Source organism: Medicago sativa, chromosome 8, assembly GCF_051527215.1.
Source record: "Medicago sativa cultivar Bolivia chromosome 8, Bolivia_mono, whole genome shotgun sequence".
Lineage (NCBI taxonomy): Eukaryota > Viridiplantae > Streptophyta > Magnoliopsida > Fabales > Fabaceae > Medicago > Medicago sativa.
Genome location: NC_140756.1, coordinates 33,571,032 through 33,584,149, shown reverse-complemented (window position 1 = coordinate 33,584,149; position 13,118 = coordinate 33,571,032). Strand labels below are relative to the sequence as shown.

The 13,118-nt window shown below is 33.1% G+C and overlaps 2 pseudogenes across 1 annotated transcript; both read left to right on the top strand.

The window, feature by feature from the left end:
- The first annotated feature begins 3,258 nt into the window (after positions 1-3,258).
- Positions 3,259-3,833, top strand: LOC146898615 (triphosphate tunnel metalloenzyme 3 pseudogene; annotated as a pseudogene).
- A 2,994-nt stretch (positions 3,834-6,827) lies between these two features.
- LOC146898614 (uncharacterized) lies at positions 6,828-8,430 on the top strand (annotated as a pseudogene). The gene is made up of 5 exons (XR_015021961.1): positions 6,828-6,891; positions 7,367-7,489; positions 7,716-7,786; positions 7,901-7,988; positions 8,081-8,430. The product of XR_015021961.1 is annotated as an uncharacterized LOC146898614 (transcript).
- The last annotated feature ends 4,688 nt before the right edge of the window (positions 8,431-13,118 follow it).

Below are 13,118 nucleotides of genomic sequence, written 5' to 3'. Positions count from 1 at the left end.
GAATTTTCATGATTTTTTATTCTTCTGCTAATGGGTTAGTTAGGAAAAGACCAGGGTAATGTCAGGGCATCGTACCTTGCATGTATATTTATAGCCATGAGGAAGGGTAGATTAATATGTGAATACATGCTTTTACTCTCTCAACTAAGACTTCGAACTCGTTTTCTTTTGTACCAATCAAAGTGACATAGCGGGTAATCTCATCCCCAAAATCAGCTGCAAAGAGGTTAGGTAACCTCACAGCACCCTACAGACAAAAAAATAACACAAATAAACGTCAAAACATTGGTAGAAGCAGTGACCCTAGAAATTTCTCTATAAAACTGATGTAAAACGAAAATTTAACACCCACATCCTCAACATCATTTTCGACAATATAGGAGTGGTATTTCGTTCGGAGCTTGTTGACGGCCATATCCAACTCGGTACCAGGGTTACTCGCCAAAGTTCCTACTAAAGAATCACGAAAAGATAGAGTTAGAATAAAAACAATAGATTACGATTCAAAAATGAAAACTAAACTTGTTTATAACAGTCAGTGCATAGTAGGACAACAGCGTTTCAGCGTTGGCTCTTGACATTTTCTGTTGATGCTAGCAATTTACAGTGAATTCCAACAACCAGGGTGATATGAAAACCAACACAACATGGCTATATATAGTAGGCCATTGGACATTTGTGGGAAACCGAAAAAATATGTTGAGTGGAGAGCTTTCTGTTTTCCATGCGGCATAGCAATATGTGAAATTTAATGCGATTCATTGTACCAAATGATTCCACTAAATGGCACGTTTTATTATTTTCTGATTGCTAAGATCAAGATTTTTCAAATTCATTCGGTGGAATTTAGAAGGGATTTTTTAGGGTTAACACTAACAGCAATTAATGCATCAGTTTTAGAGGGAAATTCCTAGGGTTAATTGTTTGCAGACCTAATAACATTAAGGAGTAAGGGATAAGCAACAACAATCACACACTGCAAAATGCATAAATTACTTGCTAAACTTATAAAAGAATACTACTACAATCTTTGTCAAAACAGGTAGAGTATAATAAAATGCATTGGGGTTCAAATCTGTTTCCCATTGTGACGTAATTGTTCACGAGAATCCCATATTGAACCAAATATGTTTATTTAATTTAATTTTCAAATTTTGTTTTTTTATTTAATTTTCAGTTGGTCAAATTAGATTCTGAGGGCAGAAATTCACCTTTTGAGGGTTTTTCTTTGTAATAAAATTGGAATGCATTAGTGATTGGTTCATGGAGGAGAATGTTTGTCTTCATGGATTGATTATGTTAATATGGACTAAGCCTTACACTATATTGGAGGCGGTTACACCCGAAAATAATGAAAAATATATTAATTTGTTTAATAATTTATTTTTTAATGTGTTGAATCGTTTTGATTGGTTGTTTGTAAACATAATGACTTAGTTGCGTTTCCACATAAGAATTTTTCTGCAAGCTAGGGATTAAATAATAGAAAGGATTCATTGTAGCAAGACCTAATATAGATTTTTGAAGACAAAAAATTGTTAAATGGGTAACTTCATTCCTTGCAATCCTATATGGCCCAAATGGGAGATGACTGATCCTATTTTGACGGTTTTCAATCACTTCAAGTGAATTTGTTTAACCTCCAAAAGAAATGTTATTTCACCTACAATTTGTAACCCTAATTGCAAACTCTTAACATCACCAAAAAAAATCACAACTCTAACACCCTAAAGCCCTAGCTCAGATCGAACTGCATCTATGTTGTGTTTGAAAGGGCTCAACCAAGGAGAAAACAAATTCCTTTTCCCATTGTTTTGTTGCTTGATGCTAGATGAATTTCTACAACATTTAATCTCAATTCATTTTGAAATTGAAGAGACTTTCACAATCGCTTCCATAACAGTTATTTCCTTGCATTCCTAATACACTTTATTCAGTGGTCACTAAATACCATAAATAGTTTTAACATCTATTTCTACGGCATGGCCAGTCCAATGTGTGTGTGTCTAAACTATGTTCTTTTAAGTGTGCAGATCTAGAAATATAAAAATTAAGAACACTAAATGAGTAATTATTTGAGGCATGTTAGACACTAGATATGGGTATCATTCTCCATCAATATTCGAATATTGTTTCATCAGGCTGTGAGAGTCTAAGTCTTTCCGTTAGACTCTCAACCTCGTTAATGCAAGAACTTTTTGAAAACAAAAAATTAGTTTAATTAGTAATATATGTTGAAAATAATATTTAATGTAAACATTATTCACTTATTCTTAAATCTTTAAGTAGCAAAATATATTGAGTTCTAACACAACTATAAATTACTTTTTTACTTTTGCATATTTTGGTCGCACGTTACATGTTTTAATATATTTAAAATACAAAAATAGTTTTTTGTTTACCAAAAATCATATAATACCAAAAATTATTCAATACCACATAAAAGTTTGTCTTGTGATGTCTAGTACATACTAGTTAACAAATCAAACGCACACATTAAGAAAACTAAAACATAGTAGTTTATAGAATAATTTCTTGTGTTATTCTTGGAATTAGTTTCACAAAAAATGTAAAAAAAATTCATTTGTTATTAGTTATAGAGAAAATGAAAGGGAGAGCAAAATAAATACAATTTGCATTTAATTTCTCTTTTGGAAAAGATGATTATTTAAAATAACATATTTAAATATGATAAAAGTTGATATTTTTTTGCTTATAATCTAAGACAAGAGGTTTTTTTCTTTACAACTTATGGTGGATCCTAGGGGTGGCAATTGGATCCATTAAATCCATATTCATCCGATCCATCCACAACAAAATCCATCCATAATAAATTTATTTTTTAATGGATTGTATCCAATCTATCCATTTAAAAATATGGATGGATCTAGTCCATCCAATTGAGTTTAAAGATCCAATAAATCACTTTTTATTATTTATATTTTATCCAACGGATCACTTTGATTAAAAAAATAATAAATTAAAACAACAAAAAAAACAATTAAAAAATTTAAAAGCTAAATAGTGAATAGCTTATTTCTTCCCCAATTAAAAACCCAACCCTAATTTCTTCCCCCAAATTTCTTGGCAAAAGTTATGGTGCATAAGCCATAACTTATGCACCATGCATAAGTTAATCACAACCTTCAGATCAGGGACACGTGTTATAATCTTGTGCTTCAGCTCTTTCCCATTGTTTTGCATCACAATCAGTTCTCTTTCTCTTCACCATCACCACGATTCTGTTTCTTCTCCGTCAGTTTAATCGCGCCGAAATGGAGGTGGAAGTAAAGCTACGTCTTGCAAACGCCGAAGCTCATCGCCAAGTCACCACTTTCCTCTCTCCCTTCCACGTCATCACCCATCACCAACACAACCACTTCTTCGACGGCGCCGCCTCTGAACTCTCTTCTCGTCGAGCCACACTTCGTTTCCGATTCTACAACGACGACGAACGGTGCGTCTTTTCGCTTAAAGCAAAAGGGGTTCTAGTCAACGGTGTGCGTCGTGTAGAGGAAGACGAGGAAGATTTGGATCCGAAGATTGGTCGAGATTGCGTTGATGAACCGGGGAAGTTGGGTTTGGGTAAAAATGGGTTTGTGGGTTTGGGGGATTTTAGGAATGTGAGGAATGTTTATGATTGGAAAGGTTTGAAATTGGAAGTTGATGAAACTGGTTTTGATTTTGGGACTTTGTTTGAGATTGAGTGTGAGAGTTCTGTTCCTGAAGAAGCTAAACGTATTCTGGAGGAGTTCTTGAAGGAGAATAAAATTGATTATTCATACTCAATTGCTTCTAAATTCTCAATTTTTTGATCTGGGAAATTGCCATAGTGTGTCTATATTCTATGGTTTTTGAATTGGTTTCTAAGTTATGCTTTTGTAGTTGATAATATAAGAATGCATGATTTTCTGTTTGTTGTGTTGCAAGTTACTGTTATAAGAACCATGATTTTCTGATTTTGAATCAGTTACGTGTTATAATCTTTTTCTGTTCAGTAACAATTTTGTTTGTAATGGTGAATCGATGATTCAGTTCAGTAATAATCCTAGAGAACGAGATTCAGTTCAGTAATGGTTGGAGGGATTAGGGATTGATTTGAATTTGATTGGCAAAATTGATGATGGACCTGGTTTGAGAAAATGTCGAAATCAAATTGGGAATTTTTCTGAGAATTGTGATTTTGTTGCTAAGAATTCAAAGTCGGTGCCTGAATCTGATGATTTTGAAAATGTTCTGTTATGGTTAGAAAATTCCATATGTTTTTGATTTTTGATTGTCATATGCACCCTGCTGGATCAAAGAAAACCATTAAGTACATCTAATGGTTTTGGAGTACAACTCACATAAACCATTTCCACAGCAAAATGGTTTTGGAGTACAACTCACAGAAACCATACCCATAGGAAAACCATTAGACAATTAGTTTGGTTTCGTGTAGAACACTATCAAAACCATTAAACCACACTTATGGTTTCAATAATAGTTTTTATTTAAAACCATTTGTCAATAATAATTTTCACTATTCTTTTATTTTATTTAGCATTTGACAATTATTTTTCTTTCACATACAAGTCTATTAAAACCATTAAAGCGCAATTATATTTAGACAAAGCCAGAAATTCGTTTTACAACGTTAGAAATAAAAGAGAGATGACGAGGCTTTATAAAAAAAGTGGTTACTTATTGATTAATTCACATTAGGTTATAAGTGTGTACTATTAAGTGGTTACTTAATAATGATTTAAATGTTTATCACAATTTTTTTATTACAAAACCATTAGACAATTATTTTGGTTTCACATTGAAAACTATCAAAACCATTAAACCATACGTATGGTTTCAGTAATAATTTCAGTAATAACCATTAGACAATTATGTCTGTACTTTTGCAGTAATCAGTAATTAGAAGTTGACCTCCAGGTTTCAACCATTTGTAAAATGATCTAAATAATGTTGGTTTGTCCTGCAACAAATTCAGAGTACATTGCAGAATACAAAGGTCAGGATATTGATCAAAATTAAAATCCAGAATTCTTCTTAATGGAGAGCCAAAGAGACCAATAGTTTAATTTGCTTGCAAGTGTAAGAACCGAAAAGGAATAACATTTACGAGTAATAAGGTGGATGGCCACTGCCGAATCACTTTCAACCTAGAGTTTAGGTATTCTTTTATTCCAAGTAAAATTGTTACAGAGGAAGGAAATTTAATTTGATAAAATCGTCCTTCATTCATGCTTACAATTACATACACCTGGGGCTAAGAGGATAAAGCTATCTATTGATTGAATATTTCAAAGCTTAACAAGATAATTCCTTACTTTGATGTATAACATGGCATCACGAGTGTAGATTACATCATAGGTCTTCTCAGGATATGTTTTTTTGGAGCAATCAGCACAATCAAATTCAACAGTGTATTTCAGACCGATAGCACGTTCAATAGCACGGAGAAATCACATTTATGGATAGGTCTACACCAACAACCTCAACATCAAAATTTTCAGCCATGTAGAAATCACCTCCGCCAACACCACAACCAACATCCAGTATTTTCTGGCCAGGCTTTCGTTCCAGCTTAGCCTAGCCATGTAGAAAGCAATTTTGGTTTTTTCTGGGGTGTAGAAAGCAATTTTGTTGGGCTAGGTGTTAATGGGCTGGACTTATGCATGGTGCATAAGTTTTGGCTTATGCATAATAACCACACCCAAATTTCTTCCCCAAATCTGAAATTCGTGCACCTATGTAGCAATTGTCAGCGTTCGTTTTCCTACTTCCTATTGATTCAAATTTCGATTCTTCCTCTCTTCCGACGATTGGATTCTTCCTCTTCAAATCTGAAATCGATTCTTCCGTGCCTTTGCAAGTCTCTATTATATTGTAATGTGATTTTCTGAGATTGGGTTTTTTGAGACTGTTGTTGTTTGTGATGTTTGTTTGATTCTTGTTTTGTTCTATGATTTACACTTGATTTATTCAGTTGGGATATAATGTTTAATCATTCTGATGTTGATTTTGAAGTGAAATTTGGGCTTAGAAAGCATAGAAAATGGATAATAATGTATTTGTCTCATATCACATGTTAATGATAAGCCATTCTGCGATATTCATTGGCCAACTTGTGACAATGATAAGCAGTAGTTTGTTATGTGGTTGTTTAACAATCTGATAGTTAACTTGAGAATTTTTTAGGATCTGTTTGGATAAACAAATTAAAAAGCTATTGTTTAACAATCTGATAGTTAACTTGAGATTTTTTTATGTTAGCTATAAGTTGTTTTCATAAGCTCTTCTCGAAAGCTTATGGAAAATAGCTTATAGATATATCATAAGTGGTTTTCATAAGTTCTCCCAAACCCACTGTCAAGTGCTTATACCAGTAGTTAAGCTCAGAAAAATACCATGTCCTTGTAGAAATGAAGGGTATCTACTTATGCTTGTAGTATTTGAGAAGAATGATTTTAATTTATCTGCCCTACCACTAAGTAGGTCCCACCATCATTAGGCTTTGTAAATTGGTTGAGCTGAGAAAGGGACCAAAGAGGTAAAATGAGAGAAAAGAAAAATCAGATTTCTATTTCCTCTTTCTCCTCTCTCCCTCACCCACCCGTAGCTTCACAAACCCTCACCCCCCCAAATCCTTCAGTTGAAGCTAAAGGGAACAAGGATTAAGTTGTGTTTTTTTCTCCCTTTTTCTCTCCTTTAATGGGCTGGCCGAAAATCGCCAAAGTTTTACCCAAAATCCCATTTGTTCCATTTTTTGTTGAAATTAATTAAGCTCTTGCATGTGAAATTCATGGATGATTAATGTTTGGAAAATGGCTTAGGAGCTGAAGTGCAATCCTTGGGAGGAAGTAGGAGCTTTTGAAATTCAAAGCTTGGAAAATTGAGGTGGGTTTCTTAGGATTATGAGAAAATTCATGTTGTTACCTAAGTTAAAAATTGATAAATTGAACTTTGTGTGTCGGGGCGCGCGCATGCTGCGGCCAATAGACCTACAGGAAAGAATTGACTTCACAAATTGATTGAATTACTTCATGAGCATGATAATAGTCTTGGGACACTATTGTGCAGTTATACTGATCCATATCAAAATACTTGCCACCTTATTTTACTTTTAGGGATAATCTCCTTACGTGATTGTTTTCCTTTAATCTAGTAGTTGAATGGTGTTCTATGTATCTATCAATATCATAATCATTATATGCTTATTTAACATTTTGTCGTATTACATGCATGAAGAGGTCCAAGCTTTTAAATCATTCATTTGAACTATTTTCTCTTCTGATTGTGTATGCAGTTTCAAGTTTTGTTTTTTTGTTGTTGTGGGTTTTCCCCCTTACATCTTATGTCTTTAAATTTTCAGTAACGATGGCAAAGATGTACAAGAAGAAACAAGCTGACGGACATGGACCTCCAAGAGAACATAGCAACAAGCAGAAAAATGAAATGGACATCAAGAAGATTATGGAAGACGTCCAAAACTTTAGTATTTTCTCTTCTTTTTTGTTTCATTTTGAATTTATTTTCCATTGAATCTGTTTTCTGTTTTTGATGCACTTGAAATATATGATCAATGATGTTTCTTTTTTAAAACAAATGCACTGCATTGTGATTTTGTATGTGAGATGTTTAAATGATAAGAAAATTATTTGAATATTAGATGTTTGAATGATAAGTAATTTATAATGGGTACTTATTGCAATATATCTTAGCGAACTCGCATATGATATGGAAAGAGCGCAAAAAGGTTGAAGATAGGAAGGTTGTTTCCCTTGGCGGGAAGGTGCGGTCTATTCATCGATGCTCTATTTTTTATATCGTGTTCTATTTGCAAATGGTATCGAAATGCTCGGTGCAAAAATTTCACAAATTCACTGTTTCATTTGCTCTTATTCAGCCTCTCAAGAATCGAAGATTACCTTTAAGTGTGGCACGACCAATGATGAAGAAACAAAAGCAGAGGGAGGAAAAAAATGCTCCAAGAGGTAATTGATTTCTATCATCCCCATCCTTGTTGTATTGTATAACTCTTACTTTCCTTATTATTCCTTAAATACACACCACTTGTGGCTTTTAGCGAATGACTCTACGACTGTTCGGAGGAAAGGTTGGTGGTCGCAGCAGTAAAAAACCAGTTGGAAAACACAAACCTGAGGACAGAGGTTTGAAGTTAAGTGACGGTCGATTTAGAAATGGCATACTCGACGTGAAGCATTTGTTGAAGTCAACACCCACAAGAGGTCATGACACTGGAAAAAATATGTCCAATACAGGAAAAAGAAAAGGAAGCAACTGAAAAATGTTTTAGAAAATGACATGAGTCATTTGTCAATGTGTATGATCTTTATAAATCTGGCATTATCCTTACGTTACATATAGGATTTGTTAATTTCTATTAGAGGAGTGATAAGAACACCCTCTTTTCAACACTTTTTATAACAAGATTACACCAAAGTTCACGTACACGAAGAACTGTGACAACAAAAAATGTGTATTACGCCACACAGAAAAAAAATAATGTGCCTAGCCCAGAATTTTTAATTGAAATTTAATATTTTCTTAAGGAAAAATAATTAATAATTTTAATTAAAAGGATTAACTCAGCTTTTATAATTCGGCACCCTCAATTTTTAAGTCTAGTTGCAATCAAGGTCGGTCCAACACTAAATGAGGTGAGAAAAAAAAACCTAGGCCCTTCATAAGATATGTGAAATTATTTTCCCAGCTCCTCCTCCCTTTTCTTATACGCCTAGATTTCAGAATTCAGACGAACTATGAGCATCTACGAAATGTGGAGGTGGGAAAAGAAATAGTTCAAAGATATGGAATGAGTCATGGACCAAACCAATTAGATCCAATGAAAAAATAAAAGATATTTGAACCAAAAATGACATAATATTTTTTTTTGAAGAAGCTAAAATGGAATTTCATTAAACAAACCTCTTTGTTGTCCCAACATAAGATGTGCTGATTGCTTCAAAAACAAAAAACATAAGATGTGCAGAAGAGAAGCAAAGAGAAAAACCAAGTTACATTAGAAACACGCAAGGGACACCTTTTTTTTTTTGGTCGAAAGAGATGATATTCCAATAAAAGCGGTATAACCCAAGAAACGGTTAAAACCACAAGTCAAGTACAAATGAACCTTTGGGGAATTAGTCCAAATAATACACTCTCAATACAAATAAACACTAAAGCACAAGAGAGCCCATGGAAACTATCAAAGATATACCAATCCCCCAATATAAATGAAGTCACTAAAGAAATGCTATCAAAAACCAAGGCCTAAAGCAACTGAAGACTATAAGTCTTTAAGATAAATAAATTAAACAAAAGGCATGATGGTGGCCAAGGCAAAAACCAAGAAGCAGAAGCAACCCACGTAAGGGACACCTGAACGAAAATAAAAAGAATCATTACAAGAAATTTAAAGGATCGATCCACCACGAGTGATAGTCAAAAGCAAGATTTTTGTGCTTCTCTTTCAACCGACCAAAAGATTGAGCCTTAATGTTGTCAAGCAAGTGGTGAATAATATTATGTGAATTCTTGAAAATTCTGACATTTCTTTCTTTTCATAAGACCCCAGCTGAAGAAAATTAAACTAAATGAATAATGTCTTTCTTTCGTTTAGTAAAACCACCAAAGGAACCAAACTGAGCTAGATGATCTGAAATATTAAGCGGAGTAACCAAGACAAAGCCTAACCAATTGTATACAGCTAACAAAAGTTGCAATGAAGAAATGAGATGGCTGAAGCTACTTTCTTAATCCACACATAGCTGCAGGCTGTTTTCGTGATGGAAAATAAATGGATCAAGAAACAATTTTTCCACAAAGTTAGTTGCGATATATCCAATGCTAACACAGATTGTATTTGTTGGCTTTGTGTGACTCTCGTTGGATTTGTGTGACTCTCATTGGATTTGCGTTGTTATCTTTCGACATGAACGAATCAATTTTTCTTTTATCTCTAGTTTGTTTCTCTAAATTATAGAGTGTGATCCTACTCGAATTGGGGAAACAACTAACTAAGTTCTAACAGTGTATAACAAGAAAAAGGAAATAAAAGGTAAGGAGGAAAACAAAGGAACGAACATGAAAATATTGTTTGCATATCATCAGGGCAATCGTCCACAATGGAGGAGTATAGAGAAATGTTGGTTGAATTAAGAGCCTCTTTGTCGACCCCTGAAGAATTAAAATCACCATAAGCACGAATATGAATTGTACCCATAATCCCGTTAGCTCTAACGGCTGCCATAATTGAAGGTGCTACCTTGGAAAAGCTAACACCAGAGGGCACGGGACAGCTATCAAGGTGCCACCATACTGAAACCTCGGGAAAAGAAGAAGAAGAAGATGACGATGAGAACCCACACACTCGAAACCCAGTCAAAACCTTGCATGAAAGACGAGAAGGGAGAATGGAGAGATTTTTAATAGAAAGAGGAAACATTCTCGACGAGAAAGGAAAACAGCAATAGGAACGAGAAAAACATAAGTGAGTGAAGTAAAATGTAATGGGCCAGCCAAGTAAAAATAATGGAAAATTGTTTTTTTTCACATTTAATTTTGCCTAAAAACACATTTTTGTAAGGGCATTGAAAGTAATATATACGTATTTTTTTTTAATTTGCTTTCATTAATTCTATTAAAAATATATTTTTAGACAATCTTAATTATGAATGAATTTTTTGCAACAAAAAATACAAAAGAGCAATATGCGATGAATAGGTTGTGATACACGCTTGTTAACGAATGAAAAACGGGGGATGAGTTTGGACCGATGAATATGTTATCTCTCAACTGGACCAACAACGTCACCCCCTTTTGACGGTAACACACCAAAAATTGGAGAAATTCTTATGTGGGAACGCACCTAGACCATCATATTTACAAACAACCAATGAAAACCATACAACTCATCAAAATCTGTCCAAAAAAAAAACATTAAAAATAATAATTAAACAAATTAATATATTCTCTCTCTTACTAATTATTTTCTCTGTATTGTTTGTCTAAGATAACTACAGAAATTTTTCGTAAATAAACAACAACAATCACATACCACAAAATGCATAAATTACTTACTAAACTTATAAAAGAATACTACAATCTTTGTCAAAACAGGTAGAGTATAATAGAAAGCAATGGGGTTCAAATCTGTTTTCCATTGTGACGTAATTGTTCACGAGAATTCCATATTGAATCAAACATGTTTATTTAATTTAATTTTCAAATTTTGTTTTTATTTAATTTTCAGTTGGTCAAATTAGATTCTGAGGGCAGAAATTCATCTTTTGAAGGTTTTTCTTTGTAATAAAATTGAAATACATTAGTGATTGGTTCATGGAGGAGAATGTTTGTCTTCATGGATTGGTTATGTTAATATGGACGAAGCCTTACACTATATTGGAGGCGGTTATACCTGAAAACAATGAGAAATATATTAATTTGTTTAATAATTTATTTTTTAATGTGTTGAATCGTTTTGATTGGTTGTTTGTAAACATAATGACTTAGTTGCGTTCCCACATAAGAATTTTTCTGCAAACTAGGGATTAAATAATAGAAAGGATTCATTATTGTAGCAAGACCTAATATAGATTTTTGAAGACAAAAAATTGTTAAATGGGTTACTTTTACTTCATTCCTTGCAATCCTATATGACCCAAATGGGAGATGACTGATCCTATTTTGACGGTTTCCAATCACTTCAAGTGAATTTGTTTCAACCTACAAAAGAAATGTTATTTCACCTACAATTTGTAACCCTAATTGCAAACTCTTGACATCACCAAAAAAAGAAAATCACAACTCTAACACCCTAAAGCCCTAGCTCAGATCGAACTGCATCTATGTTGTGTTTGAAAGGGCTCAACCAAGGAGAAAAAAAAATTCCTTTTCCCATTGTTTTGTTGGTTGATGCTAGATGAATTCCTACTACATTTAATTTCAATTCATTTTGAAATTGAAGAGACTTTCACAATCGCCTCCATAACAGTTATTTACTTGCATTCGTAATACACTTTATTTACTGGTTACTAAATACCATATATAGTTTTAACATCTATTTCTACAGCACGGCCGGCCCAATGTATTTATAGATATAAAGCGAATTTTAAACTACGGTCTTTTAAGTGAGTAGACATAGAAACATAAAAATTAGGAATACTAAATGTGTAATTTTATTTGAGCCATGATGGACACTAAATATGGATATCACTCTCAATCAATATTCAAATATTGTTTCATCAAGTTGTGAGAGTCTAACTCTTTCCGATAGACTTTCAACTTCATTAATGCAAGGATTTTTTAAAAACAAAAAATTAGTTTAATTAGTAATATATGTTGAAAATAATACTCAATGTAAACATTATTCACCTATATATTCTTAAATCTTTAAGTAGCAAAATATATTGAGTTCTAACACATATAAATTACTTTTTTACTTTTGCATATTTTGGTCGCACATTACATGTTTTAATATATTTTTTAACAAAAAACCTTATATTCATAGAAATCTGAAGAAAAAAGAATTTAAGATACGTATAACCAATAAAGTAGCTACTTTTAGGATCAAACTTACAATATGAACTAAAAGTCTACATTTCTCTATTTAACTATTAATTGAGCTAGGCGCAAAGATGTTTAAAGAATTTTACTTATGAAAATATATACAAAGCAAAAAAGATTTGGAAACTAATATAAGGCCTAAAAAATTTAAGGTCGTAAAACCCTTGCTTTAGTGACAGTCCCTTTGGACCGGCTATGTTCTACAACTTTGTTGTTATCTTTCGACATGAACGAATCAATCAATCCATTAAATTAAGCTTTGTCTTAGAAACATGCTCCGAAAGGAAATCCAAACTTTATTTATTTTTATTTTTTTGGTATCCGGTGTTCGAACCCCGGACCTTGCATATATTAATATGCATTGTCCTTACCAATGAGCTAGACTTACGGGGACAATCCAAACTTTATTTGAATATCCCAACTACAACCCTAAAAAGTATAGTAGATAATTTTTATATATATTCCACACCTTAAGACAAATTAAAGGCATAAACCCTACATGGATTTAATTAAACTCTCAAACATGCTATCATTTT